Source organism: Castor canadensis, chromosome 14 (genome assembly GCF_047511655.1).
Source record: "Castor canadensis chromosome 14, mCasCan1.hap1v2, whole genome shotgun sequence".
Classification (NCBI taxonomy): Eukaryota; Metazoa; Chordata; class Mammalia; order Rodentia; family Castoridae; genus Castor; species Castor canadensis.
The window spans coordinates 44,630,681-44,643,310 of record NC_133399.1 but is presented as its reverse complement, the minus strand read 5'-3'; positions in this window follow the sequence as shown (position 1 = coordinate 44,643,310).

Sequence of the window (12,630 nt, the reverse complement as noted above, 5' to 3'; positions counted from 1 at the left end):
CTTCCCTGTGCTAACCTGCTACAGGACAGCATCTCTATGCCACCCATCTGACGTGTCACAATCGTTACCATCGCCAACTTTATGACATAAGCTAAGCGTCCAGAGGCCTTCCTGTCACCATTTTGCTTCCAGACCAGCAATCCCAGAGAGTCTTGGAGACCCCACCTGCAAAATGACCACATCATCCTGATCTGGTGATGTGCCTCAAGGAGTAGAGTGACTGCTTTGCAAGAACAATGCCATGCTTTCAAACCAGAATTCCTGCTAACTCCTGCTTTTCTTCCACAATAAGAAATTGTAGGATAACCTGTTTAGGATGACGTGAGTATAGCAAGAATGGAGCCCTGGTATACTACTGGGGAGAATAAATTGTAACACAGCCATGTCGGAAAACAAACAGAAGATGCTTTACAAAACTGAACTTTGAACTTCAAGATGATCCCCAAACCACAATTATAGGTATGCATCCAAAGAAAAAATTTCAGGATGAGAAAGACAGCTGCACTTCGATGTTAAGTTTAGCAGTGATACTCATGGTAGGTAAGAAGCAGAAACAACATGCCTTTGAACGTGAGTGAATAGCCCGAGATTCATCCATCTGCTCTCTTGGAGACTCCAAACCCATGCCTCAGACAATTCTACAGGAGAGGTTCCAGGGGCTGCTATTCATTAGAAATGCCAAGAGATCCAGACACAGGACAGCTGTGGGCACCTGATGACAGCTGTGATGTCCTGGGTCAGAAACGTCTCCAAATACAACCAGGCAAAGAGTTCTCAAAACCCCATCTTGGAAATTCCCAACTAAAGTAGGGCTGGAGGTTCATAGCAAGAATGAGACCTTAATTCAAACCAAATACCACCAAATTAAAAAATAAATAAGAGGGAAACATGTAAGTGTGGGGAAAATTCTAAAGCCAAGCTTCACACTAGGTCTTATATGTCCAGTACAAGAAATAGAATTAGCACCACCTAAGTTTCATATTGTGTCACATGCCTGTGTTGTTGCATATATGGACGTTTTTTGAAAAGGAACAATTGTCAATTTAGGATAAAATTAAAATGGACATAAGCACATAAAAAACTGGATTACATACCTCAGATATATAGAGAAAACTCCCCAAAAGTTTAAGTTTTCCCCCAAATCAATCTAAATGTCAACATATTGAATTTTTAACAAAAATACTACACTTAAATTCTAAACTCATCTGAATGTGTGTATGTGTGTGTATGAAATTAGTGTATGTATGTGCATGAAATGTGTGTGTATGAACCTTCTCAGTTGTAAGAAGTCATAGCCATCATTAACTGATACTGATGTACATTATCAAAGTAATAATATGAAAATAATAAAAACCTAGGAATCACAATACAAACAATATTCAGAGAAGAACATATGTGAATATTGTTATTCACAATAGGAACGTATGTTTCCTATTGTTACCCAGATGAAAAATAACATTGTGTCCTGCCAAGTTCAGACAGCATACATGAGGACCTCAGTATGGAGGCAGTAGCATTTGTATGTGCAGAGACATTTAGGGAGCACAGACCCTTTCTTTGACTTTTGTCACAGGCCACCAGTGCCATTTTTTTTTTCAGGAGTACTGGAGTTTTAACTCAGGACCATGTCCTTGAGTCACTCTAAAAACCATTCTTTTGTGATTTTTTTTCCAGTTAGGGTCTCACAAATAATTTGCCTGAGCTGGCTTCAAACTGTAATCCTCCTGATTTCTGCTTCCTGAGAAGCTAGCTATCAGCTGTGAGCCACCAGCTCCCAGCCTCCAGTGACTACTTGAAAGCCTGATCATAACAATTTAGCCATGTGGATGTCATGTAAGAAAAAGCACACTATGTGCCATTGGTACAAAGATGTCAGAGTGGCTATTATTATAAAGTTGAGTGGGCAGGCACTGATGGTACACCTGTCATCCTAGGGATGTGAAAGGCTGAGCTCTGATATCCAGAGGATTAAGTGTCCAGACCAACCCTTCAAGAGTCTGGGAGACCCCACCTCCAAAATAACCACACAACTGTGGACTGGTGGTGTGTCTCAAGGGGTAGAATGCCTGGTTTGCAAGCATGAAGTGCTGAGGTCAAACCACAATCCTCCTACAAAAAGAGAACCACAATATAAGATCGACAAAAACAAAAAGCGATCAATTGAGTCTTCTCTGCCTTCCTCTCCTGTGAATTGCACACAAAAGGTAAATACTAAGCACCCTTTGAAAAAGGAAAAAGGATGCAATACTGTCTTTTAGACATAAGCAATACATAGTTGATAATGCTGTGGAAAGGGGAAGTCAATTTTAGGGAAAGTGGACTGGATGGAGGGTATTTGGGACTTATTGTTAGAGTAGTTGGACTGGGGGTGTTGGTGTTTAGATTTAAGACTTCTTTCCACATATTTGGATAGCTGTGGGCAAAATGGGTGGGCCCATCTTGAAGATGGCAGCTTGGGTGTACGTGAACCAATGATCCTCCATGTAATCTAGAACTAGGGAGAGCATTAGGCACGTGACCTGCACTGACATCCTGATCACAGAGCGAGAAGGCGCTGAAGGTGGCCCCACCCCAATCCCCACAGCAAGAGGTGACCCATTGTGCACGTGTCCTATAGGAGAATTCACAAACAAAGAGGGGAGTTACAAACCACAGGTTACAACCTGCTTCCCTTGTCGTTCAGGTTGCCGACCTGCTACTCTGTCCTTGGTTTTAGGGTGGCCCGGAGTCCTCCTTGTAATCTGTTTGAGTCTGAGAATTCATAGGGCAACAGCAGCTGTGGCAAAGCTACCTAAACCTCCTCAACAGAGGAGACAACCTGGAAATCATTCCAAGAGGATCTCTGACAAGAAGCTTCAATTAAAGACCCGCCTAACATGATTCAAGCCCGCCCCTTTCCTTCTCTATATGCACCTGATTGGAAAGTCCTCATTCTGTGCCTCCAATTGGACAGGTCTTGAGATCCTGAGTGACATTAGAGAAATGTCACAATGACAAGTGGTATGCTTCGGATTTGGGAGAGAGGACCTAGCTCATCATAGAACAAGTATACTAACCTCATAGTGAAGATGACAATGTAATATGAATATTCCAGGATGCTAGTATATGAGCTTAATTGTGTCCTCTGAAAAATTCACATAAAAATTTTAACACACAGTGTTAGTGGCTACATGAATCAGATGTCAAAGGACAAACACTACTGGATTAAGGCACCTTTAATTGTTACTTTCTTTTTTGACTGCACATCATAGAATGGTTTCTAGGGCAATACCCAGTCAACGCTGTGTCCAAAAGTGCTGAATTCACACATGTGCCTCCAAAAGCAGCAGAAACCATAGTGTTTGCTGTTCAGCTGCAGGGACTGCTCCACCTGCCTGGCTCTAACCTGTTACATTCAACATCTATAGTCTGAAAGTCTAATGTGCCACACCCATTACTATGGCCACATTTATGATGTAAGCTCAAGTTCTGGAAGTCTTCTTTCTGCATCTTCTTTCTGTCACCAAGACACAGGCTCAATGCATCCCTTACAACAGTCATTGTAATGACATTAACTTTGTCAGACTCAACAATGCTTTTGACATATTTCCATCAAATTCATAACTAATATAAATTCAATTAATAGGGGTTTGGGCCCTAAACTGAAAGAAGTTGAAGATAACTTGTGTTTGAGAGGACATGTACAAGAAGGGAGCCCTGGGAAATTGCAGATGAGAATAAATTTTCATACCACCATTTTGGAAAAGAGCTTGAAGGTTCATCAAAAAACTAAACATTGAACTGCCAGATGATCCAAAAGTTACAATTCTGGTTATGAATCTGTAACAGTGGATATCAAAAGGTACAAGATGGCTGTACTCTGATATTCATTGTAGCACTATTGACAGTAGCTAAGATATGGAAAAGGCACTTGCCTTTTACATGAGTGTACAGTCAGATAATCCTCTAGCTGCTCTGATGAACTGCAAACCCACACCTCAGGCCGCTCTACAGAGCTCCCAGTGGCTGCTATTCATTAGAAACTCCAAGGGACCAGACCCAGGCCAGCTGTGGGTACCTGTTGACATTCAATTCTACAGTAGTATACATTATCAGGCTCTAATATTGAAATAATAAACATCAAATATTACAATATACACAGAACTCTTTTTTGAGAATTATTGGAAGTAAGTTTCCTATTAAACATGTAACAAATAACATTAAATGTGAATAGACTAAATAACGCAAACAAAAGGTAGATGTTGTGACTGAGGACATAGCATAGTAGAAAGAGTGTATGCACAGAATTTGTAAAACCTTGGACTCAATTCCCAACACCTACTGCACATATAGGTGTTGGGAATTGAGCCAACAATGGATAGGTCCTAACTATCTCTCCACATGTACACCAGTAGGTAAATGAAAATCTATTCCTTTCAAATCACTCTCAAAAGCATAAATAGTTAGAGATTTCTGTGTACTGGGCAGGACAGAAAACATCCACATTAAATGGGCATGGAAAGGTGTTGGACATATGGAAATGAATCATTCTCTGGGCAGTGTGCCCAAGACAGAAAGTCAAACACACAGGATCGTTCTAAGTGAAATGCTGGGAACATAATTGTATCACCCTGACTCAAAAGTCTTCCATGTGTGGATTATTCACTGAGCACAGGGAGAGGACAGCACTATGCATACATGAGTCTCCCCAGACCACAGAACAATGTGTGGTGTTACATGGTCATGCATATGCTCTTCCCTAGGATGAGGGCTGAAAAGGAGTTAAAATTCAATTTCCTCTTCAAAGAGATTTCCACCTTAGTTTGATCAGTTGAGTGGTTATACATGAGTTGTAGGGAGTTGATAAGGCAAAAAGCAAGCAAAACAACAACAAAAACTCCCAACAACCCCCCTTACCTCAATCCAGTAGACTTCAACCATCCTGGACAGCAGATCAGTACTTCCTAGGGCCTCCCCCTGCTCACCCCTCTAATGACTCCATGTCCACCAGTTCCTTCTGGAAGGAGTTTGTTCATGCAGTGGGTATTTCAACTGTAACCCATGCCACTGCAGGGAATATATCCTAATTCTCCAAATCCTGCCAGTAAAGCAGAGGGGACAAGTGGTAACTTCCTGGGATTGGAGAAAAACAAATGATTTTAAAGGTGCATGCCAGTATTTGGTCAGAGAGGGTGTTCCAAGAAAAGATCCTCATGTATTCCCTTAAGTGGTTTACAGTACAAACCACCAATAACTACTTAACAGCCTGAGTTCTAACAAATTTGTCTCAGAAATGTTCTGTACCAAAGAGCTGACCACCTGCTGCATGAGCACAGCCATCACAGGGGCTATTATTACTTTTAAAATTATTTCTTATTATTCTATTTTTTATTTTTGTGATGAGATAACATTTTGAGGATTACAAAAGTCCTTAAAATATGTTAAACATATCATACTTGAATTCTCCCCTACCAACATTCTCCTGTATCCCTGCTCCCACCATTCCTGGACTAGTTTATAGGTCTCATTTCTCCATTTACATAGATTGTACACAGTATTTGCACCATATTCACCATCATACACCCTTTCCCCACTCCTCCCCCTTCCCACTACTACCAGTGCCACAGGGAGGACCGGTTTTGTCCTCCTATTCTCCAATTTTAATAAAGAAAAATTGACATTTTTGTTTGTTTAAGGTAACAGTGAGTTTCCTCACCTAATTGGTACTCAGTAGTAGAGATCAGGATGATCATGGTTGGAAGGCAGTCATGGAAAAAGCTCAGGAGACCATATCTCAGAAATACCCAACACAAAACAGGCCTGGTTAATTGCTGAAGGTGTAGAGTATGTATCTAGCAAGTGTGAGTCCCTAAGTTCAAACCCAGCACAACCAAAATGATAAGAAAAATGAAGAGGTAAAGAAGAAAGTGTGGGGCACCTTGAGAGCACAGACACAAGGTCATACATATATACGGTAAGATAAATAGTAGTAGCAACACCTAAGGTTCACATAGGTGTCACATTTACATGTTGTTTCACATGCGGACATGTGTGTAATGGAAAAATTGTGAATTGAGCAGTAAATTAAAATGTACAATGGCCCATAAAAAGACTATGCTACATATCTAGATAAAACTCAGCACAAGATTAAGTTTTTCTTCCAAAATCAATCCAATTGTCAACATACATACCAAATTCTAAACTAATCTGAATGTGTGTTTGTGTATCTGAAATTAGCCTAGAAACTGATCAAATGTAAGAACAGGTGCAGTCATCATTACCTGACACTAATGTACATTATTAAGGTGTAATATTGGAACACCGAACAAGAAAGTTTCCCAATACACACAATATTCATGATAAAATGTTTGTGGATATAAGATTCCTATTGTTATCCACATAAAAATAAAATTAAATATGTCCTTCTAATCTCAGACAACATACATGAGGACCTCAATATGGTCACAGTAGCATTTACATGTAGGGAATATTAGCAAGCACAGATCCCTTGAGAGGTTTATGGTGTAGTACTCGATAGACTACTCTATTTTTCCTGCAGTACTGGATTTTAACTCAGGACCTCCATCTTGAGTCACTGTAAACTGTATTTTGTGATGGGTTTTTTCAAGTTAACATATCACAAACTTTTTGCCTGGGCTATCTTCAAACTATGATCCTTCTTATCTCTGTCTCCTGATTAGCTAGGATCACAAGTGTGATCTCACAGCACCTGGCCTCAGGTGACTACTTGACAGCCTGGATTATAGCATATTTGACTTATGGATGTACTGTACCAAACAGCAGACCACCTGCAGCCTGAACACTGCAGTCAGAATGACTATTATTAAGTTAAGGGGCCAGGTTCTGCTTGCACATCCTGTAATCCTAGCTACTGGAGAGACTGAGATTGAGATCTGGAGGATTAAGCTTCCAGACCAGCACTACCAGAGTCTGGGAGACCCCACCTCCAAAATAATGATAGCAACCCAGACTGATGGCGTTGCTCAAAGGGTAGAGTGCCTGCTTTGCAAGAATGAATACCTGACATCAAACCACAGTCCTACTAATTCCCGCTTTCTTTACAATATAAGAATTAAAAGGGTAATATATGTTTGAGAGGACATGGACATAGCAAGAATGGAGCCTAGATAAACTGTTGGTGAAATAAATTTTAATAAAATCATTTTGGAAAAGGGCATGTAGGTTCTTGAAAAAGTAAACATTGAATGGTCAGGTGACCCTAACAGCACAATTCTAAGTATTCATCCCAATAATGGATATCAGAATGTCCAAGATGACAGAACAGTGATGTTAAGTATGGCAAGACTCACAGCAAGAAAGAAACAAAAACAAGTAAAGTGACTTTGATATGAGTGTATAGACTGAGATTCTTCCCAGATGCTTTGACGGGCTCCAAACTAATACCTCAGTCTGCTTCTCAGGAAAGGTCCTAGGGGCCTCTATTCACTAGAAATGCTAAGGGACTTGACACAGGGCAGCTATGGGCACCTGATGACAATCAGCTCTGAAGTCCTTGGCCAGAACTGAACTGCCAGATGATCAAATGTTCTGATGAGGTGCCAGTGCCTAGGGGACCCAAAAAGAGAAGTAAAATTTATGCAAACAGAAAAAAAAAGGGGTCATGGGATTCTTCTCTGACTTCCTCTCATATGAAATGCACACAGTTAAATATTAATCACCCTTTTTAAAGGATGAAGTACTGACAGTTATAACTGTACCATTAGCAACAAATAGTTGATAATTCTGTGGAAAGTGGAAGTCAGTGTTGGGGAATGCGGGATAGGAGTATATTTAGGGATTTATGATTAGACTAAAGAGGTGCTGGACTTGGGGTGGTGGTTAGATTTAAGATTGCTTTCCACATTTTCTGGAATGCTGCGGGTGAAACAGGTGGGCCCAACAGAAGGAAGGCAGCCTGGGGTGTGCATGAACCACACATCCTACCATCTCCACATGCCAGCTCACCTCCACGTCATCTACAAGTAGGGAGAGCGTTAGGCATGCACCCTGTCCTGACAGCCCCTCCCACAGCCAAAGGGTGCTAAAGGTCGCATCCCCAAGCCCCAAAGCCAGAGGCGACCCCGGTCCAGCTGACCTACAGGACTCACCATCGCTGAGTGGGGGGACGCCAACCGCTTGCGACAAACTGCCATCCTTCTCCTTCAGGACGCTGACTTGTGCACCCTTTCCTTGGTTTTAGGGTTTCCAGCATACTCCCTATTATCTGCTTGAATCTGACATTTCACAGAGCGACAGAGGCTGTGGCAAAGAAACCTGAACAAAAGGCAGGAGAAAATTCCCAGATGACCTCTGACAGGTTGTTTCTCTTAAAGACCCGCAGAACCTCGTTAAAGCCAGCCCAATTCCCTCTGTGTCTGCGTTTGATTGGGTTGTGTTCATCTCGTGCCTCCAATTGGACAGTGCTTGAGGCCCTGAGTGACATTAAGTCTCACCAATCCATTGCTGCATAGTTGAGCAGCTTCACAATGATGACTTCTATGCTCCCGATTTGGGAGGTAGGAACTAGTTCATCATCGAACAGATGAACAAAACTCAAATTGAAGATGATAACGAATTATCAATTATAGAAGGAGGTTAGTATATGTGATAAGCTGAATTGCGTCCCCCCAGAAAAATTAACCTTGATTTTTTTAACATACAGTTTTAGAGTGTACGTGAAGCAGATGTCAAAGGAGCAATATTACTGGATTAAGGCACCTTTAAATTGTCCTTTTCCTTTGGTTGCATGTCAAAGACTGTTCGGGTAATGCGCAGTCAGAACTATGGTAAAAGTGCAGACTTCACATAAGTGCCTCGAAAAGCAGCGCAAACCACACTGCTTCCGACCCAGCTGCACAATCTGCTACATGTCCACACCGATAAGCCGAAAGTCTAAGGTACCACATGCATTACTATGGCAACACTTATGAGGTAAGCTAAGCTTCTAGAAGTCTTCTTTCTGCATCATGCAGTCTTTTCTTTATCACCAAGACATGGGTTTATTGTATCTGTTTCCATAGTACCTCAGACTGGACAATCATGTCGACATATTTCTTTCCAATTCATAACTAATCCAAAATTCAGTTAATTGGGAGTTGGGACCTAAACTGATTAGTGTGTTTTCCTTATAATAGGAAAATAAAGACAATCGACAGATACAGATAAACACAAGAACAAAGAGATCAAAATGACAATGCCCAAAATAAGGACAGAGATCTCAGGAGAACCGATTCCATCCAAAACCTTGATGTTCCAGAATGTTGAGGAAAATAAAAATTGCTATTAAATGATAGCTTTCAGAAGCTCATACAGCCTTGTAGGACACACTTATGTTTTCTCTGCTGAACTGAATAACAGTAGGTTTAACTGACATACAATTTCTCTAGCATTGAGGGTATGAAAATAGTTTCATATCATTTCTTGTGTAACCCTCACTCCTTGTGAGAAAGCTCTCTGGTAATACTGTTGATCTGCAATTCTTCAATAATTTCTGGAAGGGCGGTGCAGCTCTTTGGTTCATGGGGTACTTGGGGCAGGTAAGGAAGAGCTGTAGCAACATACAGATTCATTCTGAGTAGTATTCCATGAAAATAATGTAAGGTCTGAGATTCTGGATTTCAGCAAGTTTACTGGTGGTAGTGAGGGCAGGCATATTCTCTTGGACTCTGTACTGTGGGTCATGCAATTTGTCAAGCCCATGGACAGATCTGAGAAGTCCCCATATTAGAATGTGGATCTTGGTCCCACCTTGGTACTCTTTAATTTCTGTTGGGGTTAGGTATGTTTCAGATTGGGTCTTACTATTTATCTTTGCTGGGTTCAAACTGCAATCCTGATCTCAGCCTCTGCAGTAGGAAGGGTTACAGATGTGAGCCACAAGTGCCTGACCTCTTCAGATTCTTAATTACTCGGAAAGGAGCCAAGGTCAATGTGATGAGAAAGCATTTAAAAGGAAGGGTAGTGTCAGTACTGTCATGTTTATTGTTTTATGAATACAACTTTAAGACAAGAATTAAAGCCAGGAGTATGGCATAACTGACAATCCAGAGGGGTGGTCCTATTCTGCTATTGCCCTTATTAATAATTCATTTCTTCATCTCAGTGACTATGGGCAAAGACATGAATGCAGAGAGAAAGAGTTTGATGACCAAGTCAGGGAATGAATATTTCCAGACCTGAATCATGTAGACTTCTCATGAATTGAATAAGATATTCTGTTTTGTCTCATTCTTCCTGCTCTTTTGGCTCAGTGTTTTAGGTACAGTGACCATTAAAGACATGACTTTGAACATCACCCAGTAGAGCTTTTAGTGTGTAAGTTTTTGGTTATATCTTAAATATTAATAGCAATCCAATTCTTTCGATAAATGCCCCCTACCCTTGGTCCTTGGGTGGGAGATTTCAGCAGTCCTTCAGATCTTCATACTGGTTTGACAGCTTTCTGTCCTGAGAATCTCAGACAACACACCTCAGGATCTCAATATGCAACCAACAGACACATCTACAATGATTAATATCTGGCAACCAATGAACTATTGGTTCCATGTCTTCATGGGAAGAGTTTCAGACAGCTCATGGAATCATATTAATATGTCATGGATAGAGCTCAACTCAAAAATCATTGGATGTCTGTGTGGAGGGCAGGGGAGCTGGCTCAAGTGGTAGAGTATTTGCCTAAAGTATGAGTTTAAGTTCCAACCAAACTACTATGCAAAGACATCAAAAACTGTAGAACTGAGTGTGAGTGATCAAACAAAGTAAAGACTTTGACCAAAGCTGATATAGAGGCAGGGTCCTGACATCATCACACTCAGAAAGCTGAGCAGGAGGATCAATAGTCTCAGGTACCTGAGTTACATGGTTTGTTTTGTGATACCCTGGGTTTCATAGCAAGATCCTTTCTCAAAACTCAAAGGAGAATGCCAGTGGTGTATCAGGCCCATCATCCTTGCTACTGAGAAGCCAGAGTTCAGGATGATCATGGTTGAAGGGCAGTCCAGGGAAATAGTTCAGGAAACCCCATCTTGGAAATACCCAACCCCAAATAGGACTGGAGGTGTGGATCAACAGGTAGAGCACCTGCCTAGCAAGCATGAGGTCCTTAGTTCAAACTCAAGTACCATCAAAATAAATAAATCAGAGGCAAATATGAAAATGTGTGCATCTTCTAGAGCCTAGCCTCACTCTAACTTTTAATGACAACAGATGGTATTAGCACCAACTCAGTTTCACATAGTATCATATGCATATGTTGTTTCACATATGGATGTGTTTTGAAACAGAAAATTTGTGAATATAGGATAAAATATAAATGGAAAAAGGCACATGAGAATCTAGTTACATAATGCAGTGTCTATATAAAACTTATCACAAGTGTTAGTTTTTCCCCAAAAATCAATATAAATGTCAACATACATAATTTTTAATAAAGGAAATCAAAGCAAATTATAAACTCATCTGAATGTGTGTATATGAAATTATCCTAGATCCTTCTCAATGGTAAGAATAGGAGTAGTCATCATTACCTGATACTAATGTGCATATTTGGGTGTAATACTGAAGTTATAAACACCAAGGAAACACAATACATACAATTTACATAGAAGAAGATATGTGAATGTAAGTTTCCTATTGTTAACCATGGGAAAAATAAAATTAAATATCTCCTACAATCTCAGACAACAAACAAGAGGACCTCACTATGGGGGCAGAAGCATTTATATGTGCAAAGACATTTAAGAAGGACAGATCCCTATAGAGGCGTTGGCTCTGTCTTCCAATGACTACTTTTTTGTGATACTGGGGTTTGAACGACACATTGGAGCTGTGTGCACCTGACGAAAGTTAGTTTGTAAGCCCTGGGCCAGCACTGAACTGAAAAATGATCCAGTGCCAGTGCCAAGGCAACACAAAAAGAGAAGGAATTTTTTTAAAAACACAAAACAACCAGGGGTCAAGAGACTGTTCTCTGGCTTCCTCTAACGTGAAATGTGCACAAACAGAAAAATACTAAATACCCTTTGAATGGGATAAAGCATGCAATAGTGTCTGTTAGAACTGTGCCATGAGCAACAAATAGTTGATAATTCTGTGGAAAGGAGAAGTCAGTGTTGTGGAACGTGGGCTGGGAGGATGATCTTTAGGGACTTACGGTTAGAGGAAAGAAGTGCTGTACTAGGGAGTGGTGGTGTTTGCATTTGAGACTGCTTTCCACATATTTCGAAGGTTGGGGAGAAACAGCGGGGTCCAACAGGATGGAGGCAGTGGGAGCCGTGCATGTATCACAGATCCTACCATTGCCACAAACTTACACACCTCCAGATCATCTACAACTAGGGAGAGCATGGGGGATGTGAACTGTCCTTACACCCCTCCCATAGTCAGAAGGCACTGAAGGTCACCCCTCAAACTCCCAAAGCTTGAGGTGAAATCTGGTCCAGCTGCCCTACAGGAGGACTTGCCAACCCAGAGGGGTAGATGCAAACCATTGGACAAACTGCCACCTTCTTCAGGACTCTGACCTGTATTCCCTATTCTTGGTTTTAGGGTGCCTGGTGATCTCCCTACAATCTGCTTGAGTTTGACAATTAACAGGGCCTCAGAGAATGTGACAAAGCCACCTGAACATCC